The sequence below is a fragment of the Condylostylus longicornis genome, unplaced genomic scaffold, assembly GCF_029603195.1.
Source record: "Condylostylus longicornis isolate FDR11 unplaced genomic scaffold, ASM2960319v2 ptg000096l, whole genome shotgun sequence".
Lineage (NCBI taxonomy): Eukaryota > Metazoa > Arthropoda > Insecta > Diptera > Dolichopodidae > Condylostylus > Condylostylus longicornis.
In genome coordinates, this window is record NW_026578064.1 from 123,800 (window position 1) to 136,512 (window position 12,713).

The 12,713-nt window shown below is 34.2% G+C and overlaps 1 protein-coding gene and 1 long non-coding RNA gene across 2 annotated transcripts in view; both read right to left on the reverse strand.

Annotated features, from left to right (window-relative positions):
* LOC129613907 (rho GTPase-activating protein 68F) overlaps positions 1–12,713 on the reverse strand; it is a 56,003-nt gene that overhangs the window by 13,607 nt on the left and 29,683 nt on the right. The gene's annotated exons all lie outside the window — the stretch shown is intronic.
* Positions 5,136–10,856, reverse strand: LOC129613913 (uncharacterized). The gene is made up of 3 exons (XR_008697350.1): positions 6,469–10,856; positions 5,707–6,408; positions 5,136–5,645 (listed from the first exon to the last, which is right to left on the reverse strand). It is a non-coding gene; the product is annotated as an uncharacterized LOC129613913 (long non-coding RNA).

Below are 12,713 nucleotides of genomic sequence, written 5' to 3' on the forward strand. Positions count from 1 at the left end.
AGGCCATTTTTAGAGTTTTGGGGGGTATAACTTCTAGAGGGGGGGAGATAGGTAAAAATTTTGTTCTACGGAAATAAGTTTCTAGTAAAGATCTATGTACGTATGAAATTTCAGCTTTCTATCTTAAAGGGTGTAGAAGTTTTGTAAACAAAAAAGGTGTCCACGGACGGACGGACGGACGGACGGACGGACGGACAGAGTGAAACTAATAAGCACTTTTTTCAAAAAATTTTTTGGAAAAGTGCTAAAAAAGTAAGCCAAATGTAAACTTTTTGAAAGTATTTATTTCGGAGTAACCAGATTGCTTTGGAAAAAGGTACTGGGAAAACAAAATTTGGTCCTGAAGATTAAGATTATATTTTTATTGGTTATAACAATTTTTATAAGGTTAGTAGGTATATCTACTCTCCGTTTACATCACACTAATGCAATCGTTTACCATCTAGCCTACTATGTAAAAATACGCAAATCGCAAATTTGCGTAAGTTGATTTGCGATTCGCAAGTGGTTTGGTATTATGTAACAAAATCGCATCGTAAAAAATTTAAACTGGCATCATTTTCTAAAATTTTTTGTTTTTAACATTTCTGACAGTTTTTTCAAAGCAAACATTTGAATTATTTTAAAATAGTTATATACATAAATGTATGTATAATATTAAGGAGGCGATAATTGTTAATTTTTTTTTAAAAAAATATGGATAGCAAAAGACTTTTATGCAGGTTAAGATTTAAATGTTGTTCTTAGTCAGCATACCATTTTACTTATTTTAACGGATGTTTGTAAGCTTATAGATAAAAAGTTCAATTCCATAAAAATAAAACTGGAAAAGTGCAAAGTCGAGAAAAGAAGAGCGAAACAAATTTGGCATAGTGCTATTTTCTTAAACCAGAATGGTTTTGTATTTTACTTTGACCTTTAATTATAATTATTAATTACAAAAATTTAGTTAATTGCAGTAAATTTGAAATTCAAAGTCTTTTTAATTTAATAAATTAAAATAAATGTTACATTTACATGTAGTATGTACCACTTTTGCTACTCTCGCATACGCAAATTTGCGATATTCAATTTACATAGTGTCAAAAATTAAAATGCTAGAATGGTTTAGCGAAAGTAGCATTACATAGTGGACCACCAGTGTTTGTATACAAATCATTTTTCTTAAACTTTTAAAAGTTTTTTTCTAAAAATTTTTCTTACACTTTTATAACAATATTTATCTGCAATTTATTTAAAGAAAGTTGGATGAAACCAATAGTTTGTAATTTAGCACTTAAAATCTAGAAACTGTTTGGCTATGTACTATATTATTAAAATTACTTTCATTAATATACGAATATATTTCAAAAATTGCATTCATACAAAAATACAGCAATATTCCGACAAATATCGATCAAATTACCTTCTGGTCATCAGTACCTTAAACTTATATTTCTAATTCTTTATTTTATTCATATTTTGTACAACTTTTATAATATAATATATATATAGTTACTTCTAATATGTGAAAAAAGTACGAGTACTTCTAGAAGGACTAAAGACTTAGACTAAAGACATCACATAGAGTTTTACAAATAGGGTTCCAGAAATTTCTAACACTGGAACTTTTCAGCCCTGAAATAGCCCTATTTTCAGAGTTTCTGTAAAAATTTTTGCATAACAAAAACATGTCGTTCTTTTATACTTTATATTATCAGAAGCACAAACCAAAAAATCGAACAATATTTGAAAATATAAAGATCTTACATACGTATAGGATAAGCTGGAATTTTTAGGGATGGGAATAGATAATAATGTCAATTTTTTGAACACACATCAGATGTATTGTTCATCTGGATGCTAATGCTTCATTTGCTATTGTTTTTAATGCAATGTTTTGCTAGGAAGTTTTAAAAAAATATGTATACACAGTTTTTGTATGTGTGCATATAAAATTTCTTTTCTTATTACTGAAACTTTAAAATTATAAATTTCTAAACTTTAATACATACATATCTACATACATATATTTGAATACAATAAATATTTTGTTTACGGCTAAACCCTTTTTTTATTTGAAAAATTTATTTCAATAAGTTTACCTACATAATTCTATAATTATATGTTTAAAATTTATTTCTACATGTAAACCCACAGTTTTGAATAATTATGTTTCGTTAGGGGCTTAAAAAATTTATACATTCATAATTATGTATACTACATTTATTATTATTGTATAATACATTCATTTCTTATTGTTCGAACGACAAATTTTAAAATGTTAAATCATAATACATACATAGTATATAAAGATATCTGAATAAAATTATTATTTTGTTTTATGCCTAAACCTTCCTTAAATCATGACAATAGCATAGGGGAGCGGAGTCCATTCTAAGCAATTGGATGCTAAGCTATCTTTTCGTTTACCTGATCACAGTTACAGTGTCTTTCAGGCAGAGGTGGTGGCAATTGAGGAGGCTCTGCGCTAGTCCACGGCAGTATAATATCTGCCGATAACGTCAGTATCTTCATGGACAGCCAGGCCGGGATAAGGTCGCTGGAATCTGAGGTCTCTACATCCAGAACAGTCCTAGAGTGTAGGTAGTCTCTCAACGAGATGGCGATAAAATTAGTTTTTAAAATTCAAGATAAAATTAGTTTGGGTTCCCGGACACAGTGATGTTCCAGATAACTGTACTGCAGACTAGTTTGTGAGACATGGGACAACACTCGAAATCCTACCTGAAAAGGAGAACCAGGCACTCATAAGCTGCTGCTACGCAAGGCGGCAGTTGAGCGCACCAATCTCAGATGGGAAAACGAGACAACGTGTAACGCGATGAGGAAGCTGTGGCCAAAGCCACACTTGCGTCGCGCGAGAGACCTGATATTTCTTCGACGGGGGGATATCGGTGGTGTGATAGGGGTTTTGACGTTGTCTGTGGTGAACATGAACATGTGAGAAGGATGGGTCGTCCCGCAAACTATCACTGTAACAGCTACTTTGAGAGGACGAAACGGTGACACACCTTCAGTGCTCATGTGCGACACTGGCGGGTTCCATCAGACATTCCTTCGGTCTTACTTCTTCCGTTGCTCAGAGAGCTTGGCTGATGTAAAGTTTGGAGTTTAAATACATTTTCGAGAAAAAGGTTGTTAGTATGAATTTTCTGTAACAATAATAGCCCAATGTTGTTGTATGTTAGTGTTATGGTTTGTCGGTCGTCCACATTTGAAATTACATTTTTGAATGGCTCTAAAAAGAAAACAACTTAACGTAGAAAACTAGAGTCTGGACCTTTAGACACAGCTCTTCGTCGGAAAAGTTCGAGTGACTTTTTTGTGTGATTTTTTGAGTTTTTGAAGTGATTTCGTGAGTGACTTTTCTAAGTAATTTTCTTGACGATGATTTTTCGGTAATGTTTTCATGGTAGAAAACTGGAGTTTGTTCTTTTTTAGCTGGAGTTTTCCCCAAAGGGTTTTTCAAGTGATTTTTTTGAGTGATTTTCTTGTTGTTGTTTTTTGAGTTCTAATAAAAATTTTATTTTTTTTAACACTTTTGTTAAAACGAAAAAAAAATTAATAAATAGAAATAGAAAAAAATATAACAAACAAATTTCATAATACAACTCAGTATCATACTATTTTTGTTTTCTTATCACTCAAAAAAGAAATATTGAAAAAGAAATTAAGTACTCAAAAATGTATTTTTCTCCCGACGACCAGCTCTGTCAAAACGGACCACCAAAAAAATCGTTAAAAAACTCAAAAAAGCTATTCGAAAAAATTCACTGAAAATTGTTTAAGTTCTTTCAAGAAATCACTAAGAAAGATACTAAAAGACAGGACTCAAAAAAATTACTGACAAATAGCATTACTTAAGCGTTTCCATCGAATGTTTGGCAGAAGAGAGGCGGGTGACACCGCCTAGTTTTCAGAAGTGAGGCGGGTGACGCCGTCTAGTTAGCAGAAGGGAGACGGCTTTACTACTTTATAAAATATATTGTTTTAGAATAAATAAATATGTAAAGCTCAGTCAACTAATGAGAAAATACAGGTATCCCTTGTATAACGCGGTACTTATATAACGCGTTTTCGATATAACGCGATTTGGAAAAAAATTCGGTTTCAGTACAACGCGAAATTCGGACTTTTATAACGCGAAGTTGAAAATCCCAATATCCGATAAAAATATCTTTATCATTCAAAAAAATTTTTTTTTCAATGGTTGATAATTTTTTCGAAATATAATTTTTTTTTTATATTGGTGTGAAAAGAAAACTTCCTTTTATTCGGAATAAAATACTTTTATTTATCGCTAATATATTTCGTGCGCTACATACGCACTTAAACAAAGCTGATTTTCTTCTGAAAAAAATAAATGTATTTTATTCCGAATAAAAGGAAGTTTTCTTTTCACACCAATATAAAAAACAAAATCTTTATCATTGTTTTCACAATCATTTTGGCCATTGGGATGTGTATTCATATTTGTTTTCAATGTAAACCGGGAATTTCCAATTTTTGCCTTCGAGACGCTCCTCCTATAACGCTCACAACTTTCTCGAAATAGGATGTTTGAAGACAGCGAAACAGATTAATTATAATGAAGTTTGTTTTAGTTTTTTTTAAATTTAATTATATGTATGAATCTGTTTTATTTTGTTTTTTGAATTGTTATTATTTTTATTTTATGGTTTTAATTTTAAAACAAAATCTGAATTTTAGTTTTGAGTTGAAATATATGTTATTTCTTATTAAATATGTATTTTATTTTGTAAAAAAACTTATTGGAACATAACCCCCAAATTTATATGAAAACTAAGTCTTATATAACGCGAATAACACAACGCGGAATTTCCCTGGAACGTAACTATCGCGTTATACAAGGGATACCTGTATACGCCAATATACTACCTTTGTAGTGAGTAACAACCAATATTTTAATTAAAATTTCTTAAAAAGGACATAGTAGTCACTAAAACAATGTCTCACATTGAAAAATGTTTTGCTAACATCATTGCCATCAACAAAAACTACATTGTAAATAACACCCAAGGCAGTAAATAGTATCAAAAAAAATATTAATCAAAAAAATATATTTAATTTTAATTTATAAAATAAATTTATTCAAAGAGAAAAAAAATTAAAAAGTTCTGTTTAGTTTTGATTTTGTTGCAGATATTTAGATTAGAGTGAAAAAATATTTTACAAATATTTTAAAATATACTCGAGTTTGATATTATCTTATAAGCAACATATATAAATTTGCCATTTTTATTATTTGAATATCGCTCAGGCCTCTCCTCTTAGTTTCGTTATGATATTAAAGAATTTCTTCAGCGGCAGACGCACTGATCTATTCACTAAGCCAGCACCCTCGCGCGCCCCATCTCTTGCAAGACACTTTGCCATCTCATCTCCTGCATCTCACTGTGACCAGGATTCAACCACTCCGTCATCCTGCACATATCGCAAAAGGACGTCCCTACACCGACCCAACAAATATGACCTTATTAAGTAGAACAAGAGAATCTCGATCGCTGCCATGCCATCCACTATTGGAATACTATCCAAAAATACTATTATCCAAATATCCAAAATAAGTGTTTGTATCCAAAATAAGTGAATCCAAAAATAAGTGTTTGTCAAAATTTGACCTGTATTTGATAAGTCATTTTAATTTGTATTGTAGACCTTTATTTAATATTTGTTACTTACTCTCAATTCATTAATACTCGTACATTATGTAACGTTTCACATGCAGTAACAGACATAAATAATCTTATTTTTTTTTAACACTTTTTTGATTTTATTTAAAAATCAAAATAATTCCTCATTATAAATTATGCTTATTGAAACTATCCATATAATTTAGTCAGAATTGTTAATGTCATTCTTAAAATAAATCAAATTAATTTAAAAAAATTTAAATTTTCCATGTTGAAAAAATTCAAATTTCAATATTTTTGTATAACCTTTTGTTTTTATTCTTACGTTGATTTTGTAACAAAAAGAAGGAAAATACTTCTTAATTTTCGGTTTCTATAAAAATTGATTTCGGTGCAGGAGACGGCGTCTAACAAAAAGATTTTTCAATTCAGTATCTCTATTTGTTTAAGGTTGGTGTGCACTATCTTGTGGTGGATGTTTCGTGTATTGAATCTGTGCAGATTTTTCTAAAGTTTGCTCTGAGCGGTCTAGTTCAGTCTGATTGATAGTTTGTCGTCAGTCAAGATTGCTGTTGAACTTCCGGGAATTGTGTACCTACACAGGATGATTTCAGACATAGTATTTGTGCCTCAACTTGTATCGGGGGTCATAGTGGCTCCTTCGCTTTTAAAACAATTTTCTTTCAGAGCTGTTGGATTGTACAATGTCCGCTATTACGGTTCCGATTATGACAGAAAGGAAGCAGTGCACCTACAATTAGTGTTATGTTAACATTAATAAATAGTTATTTATTATGAGCAGATACTCTACTTATTTTTAATAGTTTGGCTTTTTGCTTTCTCGTTTTTAGTTTATTTTTTTTGTATTATATCTTAATTTTCCATTGTATATCTGTATATCTGGTGGTGATCAGTCTTTTTAACTCTTCATTTTTATTAATCCTTATTACATATAATCTTCCCTTCCCCTTCTAAAAAATAATGACGGGCCAATTATTCGATAAAAGTAATATTCGATAAGTGTAATATCCTGCGGTCGGTACCTCCATACATTCCTATGCTGGAGCTCGACAAGAACTTTGAGGTAGAGTTTTCATCTAGGAGATGGCGTAGAGAGGATTCATCATTAGAGAGTTTCGACATCTCTTTACGCGCCAATGTTTTCAAAGATGAGGGTAAAATTTATATCAAATACACAAACCATGTCTACGTCATATATGTAGTCTGTCCGACAAATTGAGCGTGCCCCAAGCGGAAGTTTTCGCCATATATAAGGTGGAGCAATGTCATGACGAAGTTATGACGTGAAGTTGCGGAGGTTACAAAAGGACTAATTGGAGCGCCTTAAATTTTGGGTTGTCCTAACCCATGAAAGCAATTTATGAAGACGCACTGATGCCGTTGAGTGCAATAAGTAAAATAAAACAGTGTGAATTATTTTCAAAATATATTAGGGATTTATCATTGATGTATTAAAGCTAAAAAAAAAATATTTTCCCTGCAACTAGTGAACGACGAAATGAAACTTTTGATGTAAAATTTTAAAAATTTGACAATAATACGTTTTTTATTTCTTAGTTCGGAAATATTTAGAATATTTATTTTTTCCACAAAATAAAATTTAATAAAGAACACATGATATGAAAATTGAATTATCTTGAATTATTGATCGATTGATTGTCGCAACGGGTCCTGTGTGGGGGCAGTGGCCTCTGAAAAAGAAATATTGTGGGCCATTCGCAGTTTGAGCCCTTCAAGTCGGCGAGCCCTAACGACATTAGGCCGGGAGAAATACAATACGTGCGGGGGCATCCTTCCGAGGCTGAAGATCATCTATGAGTGCTGTATAGACTTAACCTACATTTCAAAAACGTGGAATGTTGCCAGAGTGGTCTTCATTCCTAAGAGTGGGAGAAGCTCTCACAGCTGCCCAAAGGATCTCAGAGCTATCAGTCTAACATCATTTCTATTAAAAATATTGAAAAGTTGAAAGATGCATACATTAAGAGCAACCTTAATTCGTTGACATCTCCGACACAACATACGTATCGTAAAGGGAGGTCAACGGAAACGGCCCTCCACTCTTTGATAAAATGTATCGAAAAGTCTTTGAAATGTAAAAAGTACACAATGGCTGCCTTCTTATATATTGAAGGCACCTTGAACAATGTCCGGCCGCGGGCTATCATTTACGCGCTGTCGAAGGTTTCAATTCATGGCTCCCTAAGGGCTCTGACAGGCAGAAGCATCTGGTTCCTCTTCTTTGGAGTTTAGTAATCAATCGATTACTATTATGCCTGGAGGAGGAGAGCTTGACTTGATGACTTGAGGGTAGCTGTATCTGGGAAGCACCTTGGTATCCTGAATGGGCTCATGTATAAGGCTCTAAACCTCGTCTCTGACTTGGCTCTTGCCTGTGGACTGACTATAAACCCACAAAAGACGGAACTAGTTATTTCTGAGTAATAAATACAAGGTACAGAACATAACCCCACCGCGAGTCAATGGAATCCGCTTAACTTTTAACAGGGAGGCCAGAACCCTGGGTCAAAACTGAACTGGAAGTTCAACTTCACGGAGAGAGTAAGGAAAGCAACTATTGAGCCATCGGGAAGAGGTGGCCTAACATGGTCTATTGGCTATACACTGCGGTGGTGAGACCGATCCTGACCTATGGTGTTCTGATATGGTGGCCAGCTCTCCGTACAGCTCCGAACTTTAAACTGATAAGCAAAATTCAAAGAATGGCAATGGAGTGTATCGGTGGAATGTTATGCTTCACCCCTACTCAGCCTCTTGAGATTCTCGTCCATTTGCCGCCATTAGACATGCTGGACCGATGGCTGCAGACTCCGCGGTACGACTCACGTCCGCATATCAGTGGACATGTGGCACGGCAAGACATGCTTCCGTTCTTGCGAACTGGGGACACCTGGTGGGAACGGAAAACTCTGTTCGTCCTGTGCTCTCATTTACCAAGAACTCTGGTATTTTGATTCCGCCGAGGCAGACCTGACTGAGCAAAGGCAGTTTCAAGGGCGAGTCCGTTCATTTTTCCACGGACGGATCCAAAGTTGAGAACAGGGTAGGTGGGGGAGTCTATTCTGAGCAATTTGATGTTAAGTTCTCCCTCCGTCTTCCGGATCAGATACCGGAACGGATTCTGCCGTTGTTTTTCAGGCAGAGGTAGTCTCTAATTCCAGAAGGAAACTCCAGAAGGATCTTAGAGTTCAGGTCGTCTCTCAATGAGATGTCGAAGCAGTTCGAGATGAATCTCGGGATTCTACCTGAAAGGGAGAACCTGGACATGGCTCTAAGCACTTATAAGCTGCTGCTACGCAAGGCGGCAATGGAGCCCACCAATCTCAAATGGGTAAATTGAACAAAGAAACTATGACACACGTAGTTAAAATATTTTTTGTTTTTTTGAGTTAAGAGTAAAAAAAAATGAATATCTGAATATAGCCCAATTAATATCCGAATACAACCCCCTGAAATAGGTTTTTGGTAGATTATTAAATTGGTAGAAGAAGATCATTAAATTGCGCAAAAATATGAAGGAAAAATACTTTTGAGAATTCAGAACAACTATCAACCTTATTGTGAATCTCACTCGTAGAATTCTACGAATTTTAAACAAAGTCACGCACGTAGATTTTTGAGTATTTATAAATCTCTCTCATAGAGATAATGAATCTGCAATGGCAAGATTATTTTTTGGAGTGTCAAAATCGATATTTCACTAAAGATGTCAAGTGTCAATATTTAAATTTTTCAAATTTCATAGCAGACATTTAAAAAAATAATAGACATTCACGACTGACAGAAATACAGGTCTGGACTCCAAAGGAGAGTGACGGTTCACAGCTGTCAAATATACACGTATTCTTATGGGATCTCCAGAGGGCCCTTTTTAACATCTTAAATCTCTCACAAGATCAACATTTTCCAAATATTTAATAAGAAAAAGCTAAATTTCATTCTTATTCTTAAAGTTTTGTGGTATTAAAACTTTAAAAAAAGCCTTGCAGGTTCCGTTCATTTTTTTGATTTCATTAAATGCTACAATAAATGGTGCAATTTTTTTTCTAAGTATTAAGTTGATTTTCGTGTATACTTTCAACTTTGAGAAAATATACATTTGATATTAACGAGTTTGCTAATTTTGTATGATATGTCTCCGAAATGCATACTTTGATATAATCACATATGTATATATCTATGTATATTTTTCATATGTGTACTATATTAATTAAATTTATATACTTCTTTTTATACCCTGCACTTCGTGAAGGGTATATTAACTTTGGTATGGAGTTTGTAACTACTTGAAGGAGTCATCTGCGGTATGGACATATATATATATTCTTGCTCAGCGTAAAATTCTGCGTTGATTTAGACATGTCCGTCCGTTCGTCCGTCCGTCCGTCCGTCAGATCGCACGATAACTCAAAAACGAATAATGCAATCGACACCAAGCTTTCACAAGTTGTTTCTTTTGTGCCAAGGACGAACCCTATTGTTATTGGACCAATTCGGACAACGGGTTCGGGTAGCTGCCATACAACTCAAAGAGTTTATTTTAATTATTTCAAAAACTAATAAAGGTACATAAAATTTTGTACACATGTGTCCAATTATATTCTACATATGCTCTAAAAATTTTAATGAGATAGCTGCACCGGTTCGGGTGGCTGCCATACAACTCCAAAAACAAATTTTTTATATTCGGCAAAATAATAAAGACAGATTCATGAAACTTGGCAGTTGTGTGTCCAATTATAGGTCAAAGATATTTCTGAAGTTTTGGTGGAATTGCTTAACAGGTTCGAGTGGCTCCCATACAAGTCCAAAAGCTTATTTTAAATATTTGGAAAAGTAATAAAGTTAGGTTCATGAAACTTGGCAGTTGTGTGTCCAATTATAGATCAGATATATTAGCGAAGTTTTAGTGGAATTGCTTGGCAGGTTCGGGTACCTAAAAGGTAATTTTAAATATTTGGAAAAATAATAAAGTCAGATTCACGAAACTTGGTAGTTGTGTGTTCAGTTATAGATCAGATATATCGTGAAGTTTCTATAGAATGGTTTCATAGGTTTGAGTAATTGCTGTGCAACAATGAAAAGTGCAGGGTATAATTCAATCGGTTCATACCGACTGAAACGTTTTTACTTGTTATTTTATTAAATTTATATGAATTCTTTTTATATTTAAAGTCCATATAATTCTTTTTAGGCATGTATGTGATTTTAATTTTATGAGAAATTATTTTGACATTGTTAGTAAGGCTTATACACTGATTTACCTAAACTATCGCATCAGAAACTTCAAAACTTATACAAATTTCTTTATAATATTTTTATTATGTTTGTTTTTTCGCCCGGCGGATTGGGCCACGAAATATCCGCAGTAAGATATGCTTGTGGTAAGAGTCCACTAAAATCCAAATGGAAATCCAGACGCGACGGACTCACAACGGGCGGCTCTCTAATCTGCGACTGATCCCTGAGGAACGGCCGAAATTTTATGTGCTGCCTTGCACGAGATAATGATTCTCAAAGGCTAGGAGAAGAAAACTCCGAAATAAAACAAACAAATGCAATGAACAAAACACAGGGATTGAATACCCTACGTGGTAATCCAGTAACTCTGGAAAATCCACACTTATTGGATAGTAGGTCGGCGTTGATGGACCCATTTGGAAGAAGATCGGGGGTCATGCGACCACCCCCATTGGTGATTGCAGAGAAAGTTAGAGAGTCTTTGTAAGGTGCTACAAAACAAGATCTGCAAATTACGGGCAGAGAATGTAGATTTAAAAAATGAAATAAAATCTGCATCAACAGAAAAGAAAAAAAATCTGATGTGGTCAGCACATAACCGACCGCATTGTGTATTGTCTAGTTAAATGAAAGTGTTACAGAATATTATAAAAATGTCTGTTAAATACTTCTTTCCAATTTTAAGGACATTTGTAAGCTTATAGTTAACATACCTAGAAAAATGTAAATTTGGCTCTTAGTAGAGTTAGCTTTGTGCTATCCGAATTCCCTGAAATGCCCACCAGTTAGTTTTGGTAATGCCCAGAACTCAAATATCAAATTTCATGAAATCCCATCAATTCGTTCCATAGATATGGTGAAAAATGTAAAATCGGCCCGCAAATCAGTTCTCCAGCCCTGATGCTTCCAAAAAATTTATATGTTTATTGTTTTAATACGATCAATTCAAATATTAAATTTCAATGAAATCGGTTGATTATTTCTCTTTATATACACAAAAATGTATATTTGGCCCGTAGTAAACGTCCAGTTGCTGATGCCTGATTTGTTCCAAAAGCTAGGAATTTTCGCGGACGGTCGAGCAAAGCTCATATATGAAATTTCAAGTAAATCGGTTAAATATTTTCTTCAAAATGGTGAAAAATGTGAAATCGGCCCGCAAATCAGTTCTCCAGCCCTGATGCTTCCAAAAAATTTATATGTTTATTGTTTTAATACGATCAATTCAAATATTAAATTTCAATGACATCGGTTGATTCTTTCTCTTCATATACACAAAAATGTATATTTGGCCCGTAGTAAACGTCTAGTTGCCGATGCCTGATCTCTTCCAAAACATAGGAATATTTGCGGACGGTCGAGCTGAGCTTATATATAAAATTTCAAGTAAATCGGTTGAATACTTTTTTCAAAATGTTCAAAAATGTAAAACAGGCCCGCTAAAAAGTGCAGTTCCCGAGGCCTGATATATACCAAAAGTTGATCGATCCGTGCCATGGTGGAAATAAACTTACATATAAAATTTCATCAAAATCGGTTCAGCAGAACTTGAGATACACGCGTGCACACACAGACCGACAGACCGACAGACCGACAAACCGACAGACCGACAGACCGACAAACCGACAGACCGACAGACCGACAGACCGACAGACCGACAGACCGACAGACCGACAGACCGACAGACCGACAGACCGACAGACCGACAGACCGCAAGACCGACAGACCGACGGATCGACAGGTTGCTAAAAATAGTTTACTTACACTTCCCTA